The 13,134-nt window shown below is 41.2% G+C and overlaps 1 protein-coding gene across 9 annotated transcripts in view; it reads left to right on the forward strand.

The window, feature by feature from the left end:
* fbrsl1 (fibrosin-like 1) overlaps positions 1–13,134 on the forward strand; it is a 1,024,640-nt gene that overhangs the window by 834,257 nt on the left and 177,249 nt on the right. The gene's annotated exons all lie outside the window — the stretch shown is intronic.

Here is a 13,134-nt window from a genome sequence, read left to right on the forward strand (position 1 = left end):
TAAAGCATTCCGCTAGGTACTACACTACCGTACTGCCCAGTTTGGGAATTTATTGCTGCATTAGATATTAAATAGTTTTTGAGGCAGCATTTATGCATTTGTTCAAAGTAGTTCTCTGAGCACATTAGCACTTTGTAAGTACACTTTTAAAGATTTAGCACATTAAATCCAGGAGGTATGAAATTTTTCCTTCGGGCTAACCTACCAATTTGAATTTCAAAAGCATCTGCTGTAAATACAGCCTTTGTGAATTTAATGTTGGTATTCTATTTCCATAACTACCTTACAATATTCAAGCTTTGTTGGTCTTTATGAAATAACTGGGGGGGGGGCAGAGTAGCGTAGCGATTACTGTAATGCTATTACTGTACAGCCAGGGACGTTGGAGTTCAGAGTCGAATTCCGGCATCCTCTGTAAGAAGATTGTACGTTCCTTCCCATGTATGCATGGGTTTCCTCCAGGTGCTTTGGTTTCTGGTTTCCTCCCTCAGTTCAAAGACATATTGGTCCGTGGGTCATTGGTCATTGTAAATTGTCCTTTGATTAGGTTAGGGTTCAATCTGGGGATTGCTGGATGGCACAGCTCGGTGGGCAAGAAGGGCCAATTCCTCACTGTACCTTTAAATAAATAAATAAACTTAAATACCCTCCATTTCTAAATCAAAAGAACTAAGCTAACGTAAGACAGTCGATAATCATTACTCGTTTTCTTTCTATTATGCAGTGATGTCATCGCATTAGTTCTCAATAGAGTTTAATATGTTATATTTGTAGATAGTCACGGATTAATGCTGATGCTTGGCTCTGTGACAGAAGCTTGATTCCAACATTTGGAAGCATTTACTGAAAGTGCCCTCCACATTTTGGACAAAATAAGTCTGTTTTAAAGAACACTACTTAAAATCAGTGCCAGTACTTACAGTATCCATGTTGATCAAGATGCAGATTGCAGACTGTGCAGATTCTGACATGGTCGGTAAAATGCGGAACTGGGAGGGGCCACTTTCCTAATATCACGGGAGTGAGTGCACTGTACCACATGTACAGTCAGACCAGGAAGTTTCCTGGTGCATTTGCTTGTTCAGACTGAATAAGTTGATCCCAATTGTGAGCAAGGAAATTCTGCTGCTTGTACCCACAATATTCACTGTTGGAGAGAGCAAAAGTAAGTCATTTTATATTTTCTCTATAGCTCCATAATCACTGGCATCCTCTGGATAGTATACACATGGAGAACTGGACTTACCTACATTAGTGAATCTTATAGTAGGATTATATCCAAAACAGGAAGGCTTGGACCACTTTACAGTAAAGTGGATTTAGTACAGTAATGTGCAGAAGTCTTAGGCACATACATATGTAGCTAAGGTGCCTAAGACTCTCGCGCAGTACTGCAGTAATTTTATGTATTACACTGTATTACTGCCCCAAAAAAATACGCATTTCATGACATATGTGAGTGACGATAAATCTGATTCTGATCTGGGTCTCTATTGTGGACTGAGAGTGGGAAGGGGGCAGGGAGAGGGGAATCATGGTTGGGAAAAGGGGAAGAGAGAGGGGAGGGTGTGGGAGGCACCAGAGAGACATTCTGTAATGATCAATAAACCAATGGCTTGGAATCAAATGACGTTGCCTGGTGTCTCAGGGCTGGATGTGGCTGCACGCACGCTAACCTTCCCACCCTGACACTCCTTCTCTGCCACTTACCCCATACCCCTCCCACAGCACTCCACCCTCACCATTCCCAATATCCTTTGCTCCCACCAGATATACAAACTTGCTCACCACTCCACATACACGGTCAAAGTGAAATGCTGGCAAAGAGACAACTAACTCGTGTTTAGGAAGATAAAGATTAGCTTGTCACATGTACATCAAAAAATGCAGTGAAGTATGTTATTTGCATTAACAACCAACCGATATCCTGCTGCGGGCAGCCCTCAGGTGTCGCCACGCTTCCGGTGCCAACATAGCATGTCTACAACTCAGTAATCCTAACCTGGGTGTCTTTGGAATGTGGGAGGAAACTGAATCATCTGGAGGAAACCCATACAGTCTTCTTACAGACAGTGACGGGAATTGAACTCCAATCTTCTGATGGCTGTCATCATAAAGCTATATGCTATCCGCTATACTACCACATCGCCCCACAAGCAAGGTCTCACAAATAGGAGTCGGAGAATGACCAAATGGTTAGATTTTTTTTGATATAACTGAAAAATAACTGGAAAATGTGGATAATGTACAGTGGTTGGAGAGGGTAGGCATTAATACATTTTTAAATTTTTGAAAGATAGTCACTCACATTTGGTCTTGTGGATCTGGCACTTTAGTTGGATTTTCCTGGTCACACAAGGCGTTGGAAGATACACAGCATGAAAGAATTGCAGTAGGCTTAATGAAATTAATTTAAATGAAATTAGCTGGTGTTTAGAAAACCCATGTCACAGGGAGGAGCCAGCTATGGACACCTTCCACCACTACCTGCCCATCCCTGTTCAGTTGTGTTCATCCCAAAGCTAGTAGTTTAAATAAATTCAAAGCACCATTTTCCCCTCATTTAGGAACAACGAAAATGTATTTTTCTAAAATATGCAGTGGCTCTGATCTGCTTAACCTTTGGAGCAGTCGGCATGCAAAGAGGCAGAGCCACAAATGTCATGGACCCAGGTCCTTAATACTTCCAGAAATCTACAGTTTATGGAAGCTTAGTAAGTCTAGCAATTTTTTTCATGAAGCACACATTTTTGTACCTGTTAATATCATCATCATCATCATCATTATGTGCCATGTCGTATGACGTGGGCAATCATGGTCATGGTCATGGTCTTGGCAAATTTTTCTACAGAAGTAGTTTGCCATTGCCTTCTTCTGGGCAGTGTCTTTACAAGATGGGTGACCCCAGCCATTATCAATACTCTTTAGAGATTGTCTGCCTGGCGTCAGTGGTCACATAATCAGGACTTGTGATATGCACCAGCGGCTCATACAACCATCCACCACAGCTCCCCTGGCTTCATGTGACCCAGATCGGGTTGGGGGGGTGGTGTAAGCAGGTGCTACACCTTACTCAAGGGGGTACTTGCAGGCTAGTGGGGGGAAGGAGCACTTTAGACCTCCTTTGGTTGAGATATGTCTCCACCCTGCCACCTAATATATATTGGTTTGTCATGTTGAACGTTCTTGTTATTTGCTCACTGATAATTAGACAAATCGCAGGTTTAGATGATAATGTGTATTTAATCTTAAACGCTGTAACCTGTTAAAATTATCTAACTTAATTGTATTAATTGTATTTCTTACTATGTTGTAGCATTTCAGTCTGTGACTTCATGTTTTTGCAGTAATGTTCCCCCCCCCAAGATTTTTGAATGTTTTCTGAAAGATATAGTACTCATTGAATTAAGTTACTCAGTGCAGATAATCTAAAATTGACAAACAGTTCTTCCAAAGTGTTGTTAACTTACAAGTCAGAAAATAATTAATACATTTTGGGGCAGGCTACAAAGTTCTGACAGAACGAAATATCACATGTAGTGCTACCAACTGGAACAAATTTCTAAAGTGGAGGGCTGATAGGAATAGTACCGATTCATCTGAATTATTCTTGATTAACACTGTTGAAAATTGGAGTCAAAGATACATTGACACCTAAAATATTTTTTTCTTCTCCCTTGTTAAGGATAATTCTTCAGTGGATGTGACTTGAGGAAAATGTATTTTGCACACTGAATGGCTAGGGTCTGGAAAACTCTGCCAGGGTTACAGGAGATAAATTCAACTGTGACATTTAAAATTCTCCTTCTTCTTCTTCTTCTTCTTCTTCTTCTTAAGCCCATCACCCCTACTGGGGTGTAGACTGTTGACAGCAGCTGGCCAGAGTCCTCTGTCCTGGGAAGGTTGTTTGGCCCTGTGGTTTCTGCTTTCACCATATGACTACATATATCTTCTAGGTGAAGATTTTTTGTCTCCCAGGGATGAGGTCCTTGAAGTTTCTATTGACGTTTCTGTAGCTCTGGGTTTTTACGGGATAGTGTTGCTAGCTCCATACCCAACCCTCCTCCTTTTACAGCCAGGCTTGGGACAGTCCATTACAGAGGTGACATTTAAAGTGGAGATGAATAAGTATCTGAGAGGAAAGAATTTCAGGACAGTGGGGAAAGGGTGATATTGGGTTGCTCTGACATAGATTTAGTACAGACTTAACAGCTTCTGTTTAAAGGAGACTTAACACCTTCTCAGCCTTCTTCTGTTCTAGAACCCCTGTCATGTGCTTCAAATTTATATTTTGATGTCCTGACTTACAAAATCATTTTCTTCCTTACATTTCCTCTTTGAAAATGAACAAAAAATCTATCATATTACTATTTAAGATGCCTCAGCCTCAGAATACATGGATGTCCCCTTCAGACAGAGATGAGGAGGAATTTCTTTAGCCAGAGAGTGGTGAATCTGTAGAATCCGTTGTCACCCGACAACTGTTGATGCCAAGCCATTTGGCATAATTAAAGTGGAGGGTGATAGGTTCTTGATTAATCAGGGCATCAAAGGTTATGAGGAGAAGGCAGGAGCATGGGGTTGCAAGGGGTAATAAAGCAGCAATGATAGAATAGTGGAGCAGACTCAATGGGCTGAATGGCCCAATTTTGTTCCTATGACTTATGGTCTTATTTTTACCTGCCTTGCTGTTGTACCACTGTAGAAACTGTAGCTGAAAATAAAATTACAGATGCTGGAGGTATGATGTTAAAGAGAAACTGCTGGAAATTCTCAACAGATTACTCAGCGCCCATGGTGAGAGAAACAGACCTTTCATTTCCGATCAATATTTTTCATCAGAACTGGTGCTCTAAAAGGGACTTGAGTGGCTTCTGAAGAGAGATCATTTGGGTATTGGGTATTTCAATTATTTTCTGCTTTTAGTGGAGAAAATTTACATTATAAAAACGAATTTGACAATGTGTTGGAATTAAGTTACACATCTGTAATTGTATTTCAAAATCCTGCTGGCATTCAGAAGCAAAGAAGTAATTATTAAAGCCATATGTCCAAATTTATAGCTTTGCAGCGCGTTGAGATGGTTATTTGTTGTATAACCAACTGACAATTGTGACCGAAAAGTTAACTGACGCTTGCACAGACAGCGGTGCGGAGTCCCTTTAAGAAAAAGAAGCCGCTTGTGTAATCCATCTTTCTCGAATAGATCGGTTCAGTCTGCTTGCTGGCATTACACCCTAAGCTACCTTAGGAGGTTGAAAGCGGCAGTTGTCCAGAGCGGCTCCAAAGCTGATTTGGAAGCTTAACAGTAACAAGATTGAGATTACAATGTGCAGAGGGTATTGCTCTTCGTTCATCATGGGAATTATGGATATCAAGACCTGAGAAAAAAAATAATCTTAGCACAGTTTGTATGAGGGAAGCGGCTTGAGGACCCGAGTGAGGATTGAAACTCGGTTCTTTTTCTCTGTTGTGTGTGTGCGTGTGCGAAGTGCCGGGCTAATGAGCGGAGCAGCTGGGCAGCGTTGAGAGCCGCTCCGGAGCGCGCCAAGCTGAGCCACCGCGCCCGTCTCGGACCCGCCGAAGGATTTACATCAGACACGTTGAGAGAGAGATATATACGTAGATATATATATATTCTTTCTTTTTTAAAAAACGGAGAAGCTGAGAGGGAGGGGTTTGCCCCGAGTCGCTGGCTTTGTACGAAGCTTTGGAAGAAGCGTCAGCGCCGGTCTGGCTTACTAACTGGGCGCCAGGACTCGGTGTGGACGACGGGCATATCAGGTTTGATTTCCTTCGCTCTGCCCGTTTCCCATTTCGGCTGTCCTCTTCCTCCTCCTCTCCCTCCCCCTCCCCCTTCCCCCACCTCTCTGGAAAGAAAACTGATTTTTTTTGGGTAAAAAAAATCCCCGAGAATCACGGCCATATTTCATGAAGAGTGATTCTGTTTCACTGCGAAGGGAATGTACCGAATAATTGTGGATTCCTAGATGGTTGGGATTTACTGCGCTTTTGCCGCTTGGAGTGAGGTTATTGATAATTTTGCATTTAGGAAAATAGCACCGGTGTTGGTAAGATACAATACATATTTCACTTTTACCCATCTAAGAAAATGCCTTTATGTTTTTGTGTTTTTTATTATTAGTGCACACTCCTCTGTCTTTGAGATCTCGGTAACAAAGGGAATCCTCCCTGTTGGCTTCTTGCCTTTTTCACCAAAGTAACAGCTCAGGACGATGCTGGATTTATTTTCACCGCGTGTTATATGTATGTATATACATATACATACACACACACCGTTATTCCCACTATTTCGTCAAAGACATGAGCTGAACCAGTAGGTTGGCATTACTCAAGAACAAAGTTACACATTTTCGGAACAGGCTGCACACTCGGAGTGAAGCAAATCATATAGCGTGGGGGAAAATGAGTCCAGGAAGCCCTTTGTCAGCTCGCTGAGCCGCTTCTTTACCAAATATGAAACCGATAACTTTGGACAGTTGAAAAGCTACTTGCATAATATAAATCAACATTTTTTTTGTAAAAATCATTGAGTCCTTTGTTTTCTCTGGCACCTTGTTACTGTGAGTAATCATGCAGCTGTTAAAGTCTGTGTGCCTATTTCCTACCAGCCCTTTAAAATGCTACTATGTATAAAACTAGAAAATGAGTTTGTTTAGGAAGGCATTACCAAGTTTGATTTGCCCGTTAACTAATTAGATAATTTACAATCGCAACTTTCTTGTTTTGAGGAGCAAGGAATGCCTCTAGTATTTTGTATAAGTTAATTTACCATTGCTACCAACCTATGCCTCACTGAAAATACATGTAAAAGGTACATGCTCACAGTATTAATTTAGTCCGGGCGACTTTGGGGTTCTGATATTACTATCATTCTTTGGGATCTCTTGTGAAGAGCAAGGATTTTCGGTGGTGTACTGTGTACATTCTGATATTAAATTGAACCATTTGAGGGGAAAAAAAAATCCCCTGAGATTGACTAGAAAAAGCTCCATTTAGTACAAGATTTCCATGAAAATTTGAAGTTTTTAATTTTATTTCAAAATGTTCTTGCTTTCACAATGACATTAGACCCAGACAGTAAAAGACCAATACAGAGCTTATTTCCAATGACGGTCATGGGACTAGTGTTTATGATCAAAAGACAAAGACTGCGTATTGAAGCCTGTCTGTAAACTCTTGCAGTTAGTCTAACCTTTGAACAGTACATAGTACATGCAAAAAAAATTGTCTTTTAGGTCTAGTGTGTTCCAGGAATTGGTCTGAATGTGAGCATTTACAGTAGTTGCTGGTTTTCAACATTGCAATTGTCTTTGCAAGCAATGAAGTAAATCTGAGTTATATTGAATATTTGCTTCGTTTTATTTCAGAAACACTCGTTGATATAGACTGAATGACATGTTGTAGACTATATTTATGCTTACTGGGTACTGGAGTGCCTTTGCTATCCCTGTGCTGGCTGTATCAAAGCCATTGAGGTTGGTAGTAATGTTAAAAAAGGTATTCCGTTGTTGGAAAGATGACCTTTCTATAAAATCCACTGTTTTACCAAAGACTCTGGGGTGGGCTTTGTTGCCTTCAACACTGAAGGTCACATCATTGTGCTTCCCCGTCTCATGAGGCCTCTAGAACTACACAAAAAAAAGCATCCTATTATTCCAGGCTTAAAGCCGTTGTTCTTCACTAGAGTCTGGCACGATAAGTTAAAGCAGCGTTTCCTTTTGATGCAGCATTTACAAGACAAACGTTCTTATCACTCTTGATTAATTCCTGCAGAAATGGAGGAAAACAGATGAAGAGCCTGAGGCTGGTTCCCTGGCGAAGTCATTTGTACATTGTCACATGTTCTCTTTCATTAGTGTGACACCACAATGAAAGTACAAGCTGTTCTTCATTGTGCACCTTTGCCCCAATATGTGTCCTCCTTAGTTAACATCCCCACTTTTCCATTGTTTGGATACAATTCATTAATTTTATTTTCGCTTTGGTCCTTTTAGCATTCCTTTAAAGTTAATCTAATGTTGGTGATAAAAGATTATGCTCTCGCACTGCCTGCTACGCCGCTGGCATTTAAGGCAGCAATGAAGACCCTCCAATTCTGGTGATGTTCAGGGCTTCTTTCATCGTGTCAGTAGCTTCCCCTCGGTTTGATTGTCAATCATGCAAGACTCAGGAGTACTGATACACTCAGATGTAAAAGGATTCTTCATTGCTGTTTCCGTAAGTTCTGTTTTATCGGGCAGAATTGTTAGTCCTGAGCTGAACTCCCGAACCTGGAGGTCTGGTGGACTACTCTTAGTCTGGATTTTTATCCTTTGACCTGTTTAGCATGGATGACCCTACCAAGAGCCAAAGCATAAAGCCCTGACTCCAGCCAACATAGCTCTCCGGGTCATTGAGGCACTCAAGCTTTCAAACCAATGATGAGGTTGTGGTCCTCTTGGAGGAAGAGATTATGAGACTAGTTTTATTTGTCACATACAGTGAAATGCATTGTTTGCATCAAATCAGTGAGGATTGTGCTGGAGGGCAGCCCACAAGTGTCGCCACACTTCCAGTACCAACGTAGAATGTCCAAAATTTATTTAAGCCCAACCTATATGTCTTTGGAATGTGGGGTGAAACCAGAGCACCCAGAGGGAACTGACACGGTCACGGGGAGAATGTACAAACTCCTTAAGGCAGCAGTAGGAATTGAACCCTGACTGGTGATCGCTGGCATGGTAATAAGTGTTACGTTAACCACTATGCTAACATTTAGTTTCCTCTAATTTGGGGGAAATAGTGTTGCTTGTACTTACAGGAAGTTGCAGATGAGACTGTAGCAAACTGACTTATTCATAGCTTGTGTTTTGTTATCCTACAATTGCATTTTGATCTTCTACTGCCATGAGATTGAATTGTTGTTTGATATCTTTAAGTGCAATGATTAAATCAGTTCTGATTTGGTTACGTTGAGTAAATGTCGCTTGTGTGCCCACAGGCTTGCTGAAGTTGCTATTTACCAGATGTTTTAATTCTCCAATGCTAATGACGGAGAAAAAAAGTGGGCCTCAAAAACGGCATCTTAGTTATGGCACCTTGCTCTATTTTCCCCATGCAAGCTCTTGTAAATCAGCTTGGGAAATTTTATCTGAGGAGGAAAATGCCCAACCTTATTAAGTTGAGAAGTAAATTACCTTTGCCTTTTTTTTAGTGTCCATTAAGCTGCTGGCATTTAGGGCAACAATAAATGTCCTTTAAGGATTCTTCTTTGCTGTTTCTGTAACTATTTTTTTTGACCAGTCTGGGTTGTTAGCTGTGAGCTGAACCCCCGAACCTGGAGGACCAGTGGACCACTCTTAGTCTGACCTCTACCCTTTGACCTGTTTGGCATGGGTGACCCTACCAGGAGTCAAAGCATAAAGACCAACTCCAGCCAAAAAAGCTCTTCAGCCATTGAGGCACTCAAGCCTCCAAACCAAAACAAGGTTGTGGCCCTCTAGGCGGTATCTTCACCGTACTTTATGTTTAAATCTGTTGAGTCTTTCTATCCACATCCTTGTACTCCAGTTTGTAGTACTTTGTGATTATACTCTTGAGATTAAAACTAGTGCTTGCCAAGATAATGTGTTGCCATTATCTGGTTTCAAAGTCTGTTTTAAAGTGAAGGGTAAAAAAAAATTCCCATGCCAAGAATAATAATAACCTCAGTGTTGTTAAAACACTAAAATAGCTAAGTACAGGCAACCCTGGTGTTGTGGTTGTTTGGATAACCGAAATTTGCCCCTTTAGAATTCGCAAATCACTTCCAAAAAAATTCTAAGATACCGAATATAAATTTTTCACTCTTACTTTCTCTTCCATATAAAATTTGTAATTAAACAATTTTCTTCAACTCTCAAACATAATTCACAGATGATGCAGCTTGTGTTGGGTAAAATTTCAATAGCAGTGGTTTTCTGGCAATTTAACACCCTCCTGGCCCTAACGTGGGGGCTTCCTGTAGTCTTTTGCTTGGCACGTTATTCACGTGACCGTGATCTGTGTGCTCAGTGTTGTGTTTCTGACTCTGCTGCTAGGAGAGCTCGGCTCGATGTATAGGAATACATGCTTATAAAGGTAGGTAGGATATAAGATCTGGGGAGGGAAAGAAAAAAGGCTCCTTCTTCATTAGCAGTGATCTGTTCACATTAGGGTAATTAACACAAGTGCAGATTGCTGAACATCTGTGCATTTAAACTCCATGTCAGACTCTTGCAAACAACACACAGAAGCATAGTACCAAATAGACACTGCCAGCAGTGTCCTTCCTATCGTTACACTGCACTCGAGCAGCATTAGCACTGTTCAGCCACCCCAGGCCACAGTCACATTTGTATTCCCTTGCCAAGGAGTTGGAAGCAAAATTTGGGCAGTTTGTTTTCCAGCTTCTGCAAGTCCTGAATTATGCATGACCAATTTATCATCCCCCCAACTGAAAACTAATTGTGTCCCCGGGATATATTTACTAGAAATTATAGTTTGCCTTGTGAAGTCCCCAGGGTAGCTGAAGCAGATGATGTGAGAGAAGTGGAACCTTACAGTATACGCTTGATGAATTCAGCTAGGGCATGGATCTTTGATTTGCAACTTTTGTGTTTTAATTTGACAGAGATATTTTGCTCAGTAAACATACGAGAACTCTCCCGCGGAGGAAGGAAAGCCTTAATCTGATCAAAAATGTCCAAAGGCAAATAGAATTGGGAATGTGTCCTGGCTAATAGAAAACCTTGTAGAGTATGTAGATAATTTGTTTATCGGTTGGGTAGCGTTACATTTATGAAATTACTTTGCTCCTGGGCAATGGAAAGTGAAGAATGAGAGATGAGGAATAAAATTGCGATGGTCTTGCTTGTAGCTGCAGGGGTACTCAGATAGCGGCTTTTGCTGGTAGCACATTCACATTTGCAGCCAGACGGGCTGCTGCGGATCATCTGCCCTTTCATTATTCGAGAAATGGCACATTAGCGAGCACAGGTTAGCTCATCTATTCACTGATGTTCTGCATGATCAACTGCAGCCTTTATGGCTTTTTAAAATATTAAATACTGATAGCTGACTTGTCTCTGCCGCCTTTGATTTCTTCCATCAATCATGCCAGCTGCAGTTTTGCACCAGCCCTCAATGAAGCCTCATGCTGACCCTGTCTGCTCTTGTGCAGCAAAGTGTGCATCCTTCTAATTACAAGCCAGAGCAACTCAGCAGGTGAGGGAGGCTTGCTGCGGCGACTTAGCCCACACCTGATAAGGCTTTCCAGGAGGAAGAAGCGCTTACGCACTTAAGCGTGCTCGCCGAGATACCTAATTATCTGTAACTCTCAAGTTGTGTAAAAGGAAAAGCTAAAGGGATGAAATAGGAATCGCTCCCCCGCTGTGGCTGTGCGGCTTTTCACAGCTGATTAGATCTGAGCACTGATAAAGCTGTTGAAAGCTGCCAGGAGGTGGTACGGTGTTCCTGGGGATGCAGAAGTGTTAGAGGATGGGGGCAGGGGAGCAGCATCCGAAGAAGCATGGTGAAATATAGCATATTGAATCAGTTTGTCCTGTGGGGACACAATAGAGACGAGATTAACCCATTTACTGTTTCACTTCTTTGAAAACTAGTACGATGTGATTTCTACAGGGCTATCTAAACACATTCATCCAGACCAAGGGAAAACTTCAAATAAAATTCTGTGAAGCTGAAGCACACTGATAACGGATTAAAGCGAGCAGCCTATCCCTTTAACTTGGCATAAACTGGCTTGCTTTGCACTGCCAAGCCTTTCATTCTCTTTCCTCTCGTGCTAGCTGTTTGAGCTACAAGGCCAAGACTGAGGGAGACTTGGATTAGCCTCTGTGCAGACAATGCCTGCAGGCTGATAGCCTGGTAGGAACAGCATGAAACACAAGGCTGTTGGCTTGACTGTGCCTTTTATATAGCGGTATTCTAACAACGACTAGGAATTGAAGGCTGCGCATAAATTTTTGATGATGTCCGTCCTTAACAATTTGGAATTCTTTCATTCTCTCTCCAAACCCAGCGCTGGTAAAAATGAAGCTAGGCAAGTTAAGGTAGCTCGTGGGCATTAATCCATCTGCCTTTTTTTTGCATTTTCTAATTTATAGTTTGTAAGAAAGCTTTAATATATATATAGATGTAATGTATATTGAAGCTTTTAATGTGACACGTAGAGTTGAATTTAAGAAAGTTCCTTTGGGCTGCAGCTGCTTCATTTTATAGCTGTTTTAATTATATGGAGGAGAATAGTCATTCAAATGTACAGCACAGGAACTGGCCCTTCAGCCCACACAGTTCATACTGAACCATTTAAAGTATTAGAGACAAGTTCAAAGTAAATATATGTATTTTTGAAAAAAATATATAATACATATATAAACCCAGTGACCATGTGGGTTTCCTCTCACAGTTCAAAGACCTACCAATTGGTAGGTTAACTGGTCAATGTAAATTGTCCTGTGATTAGTTGAGGGTTAAATCAGGTTGCTGGGTGGAGCAGCTCAAGGGGCCTATTCTGCACTGTATCTGAATAAATAAGACTCATTTTCTAGAGAGCATTCATAATAAAGAAACACAATACCATCAATGAAAAGCTACACACAAACAACCAACATGACAGCAAAAGACAACAAATTGTGCAAATACTAAAGGAAAACCTAAATAACTAAGTAATAGTGAACAGGAGTTGTAGAGGCCTCGAAAGTGAGTCTGTAGGCTGCAGAATCAGTTCATTGTTGAGCTGAGTGAAGTTATTTGCACTGGTTCAAGAGCCTGATGGTTGAGTGGTATTAACTTTTCCTGAACCTGGTGCTGTGGGGCTGTGACTCTATGCATGTGGACTATTATGGGAATGTTGAGGTGTTGTTTTTAATAATTTCTCTTAACTAAATGAGGCTCAGTGAGAACCCTCTGCTAAATGTTTAGTTTAGCGACACACAAGATGCGGTTTTACTGAAATTTAACTGACATCTGTGGTTTGCAGTGAGATGTGAGACAGCCTGTAAGAAATGATATTGAGCATTTTTAATTTCACCCTGAGTGCAGCACAACCTTTGATTCACCTTTTCAATTTCTAATATTAAAAAAAACTTA

This window comes from Mobula birostris, chromosome 22 (assembly GCF_030028105.1).
Source record: "Mobula birostris isolate sMobBir1 chromosome 22, sMobBir1.hap1, whole genome shotgun sequence".
NCBI classification, from domain to species: domain Eukaryota; kingdom Metazoa; phylum Chordata; class Chondrichthyes; order Myliobatiformes; family Myliobatidae; genus Mobula; species Mobula birostris.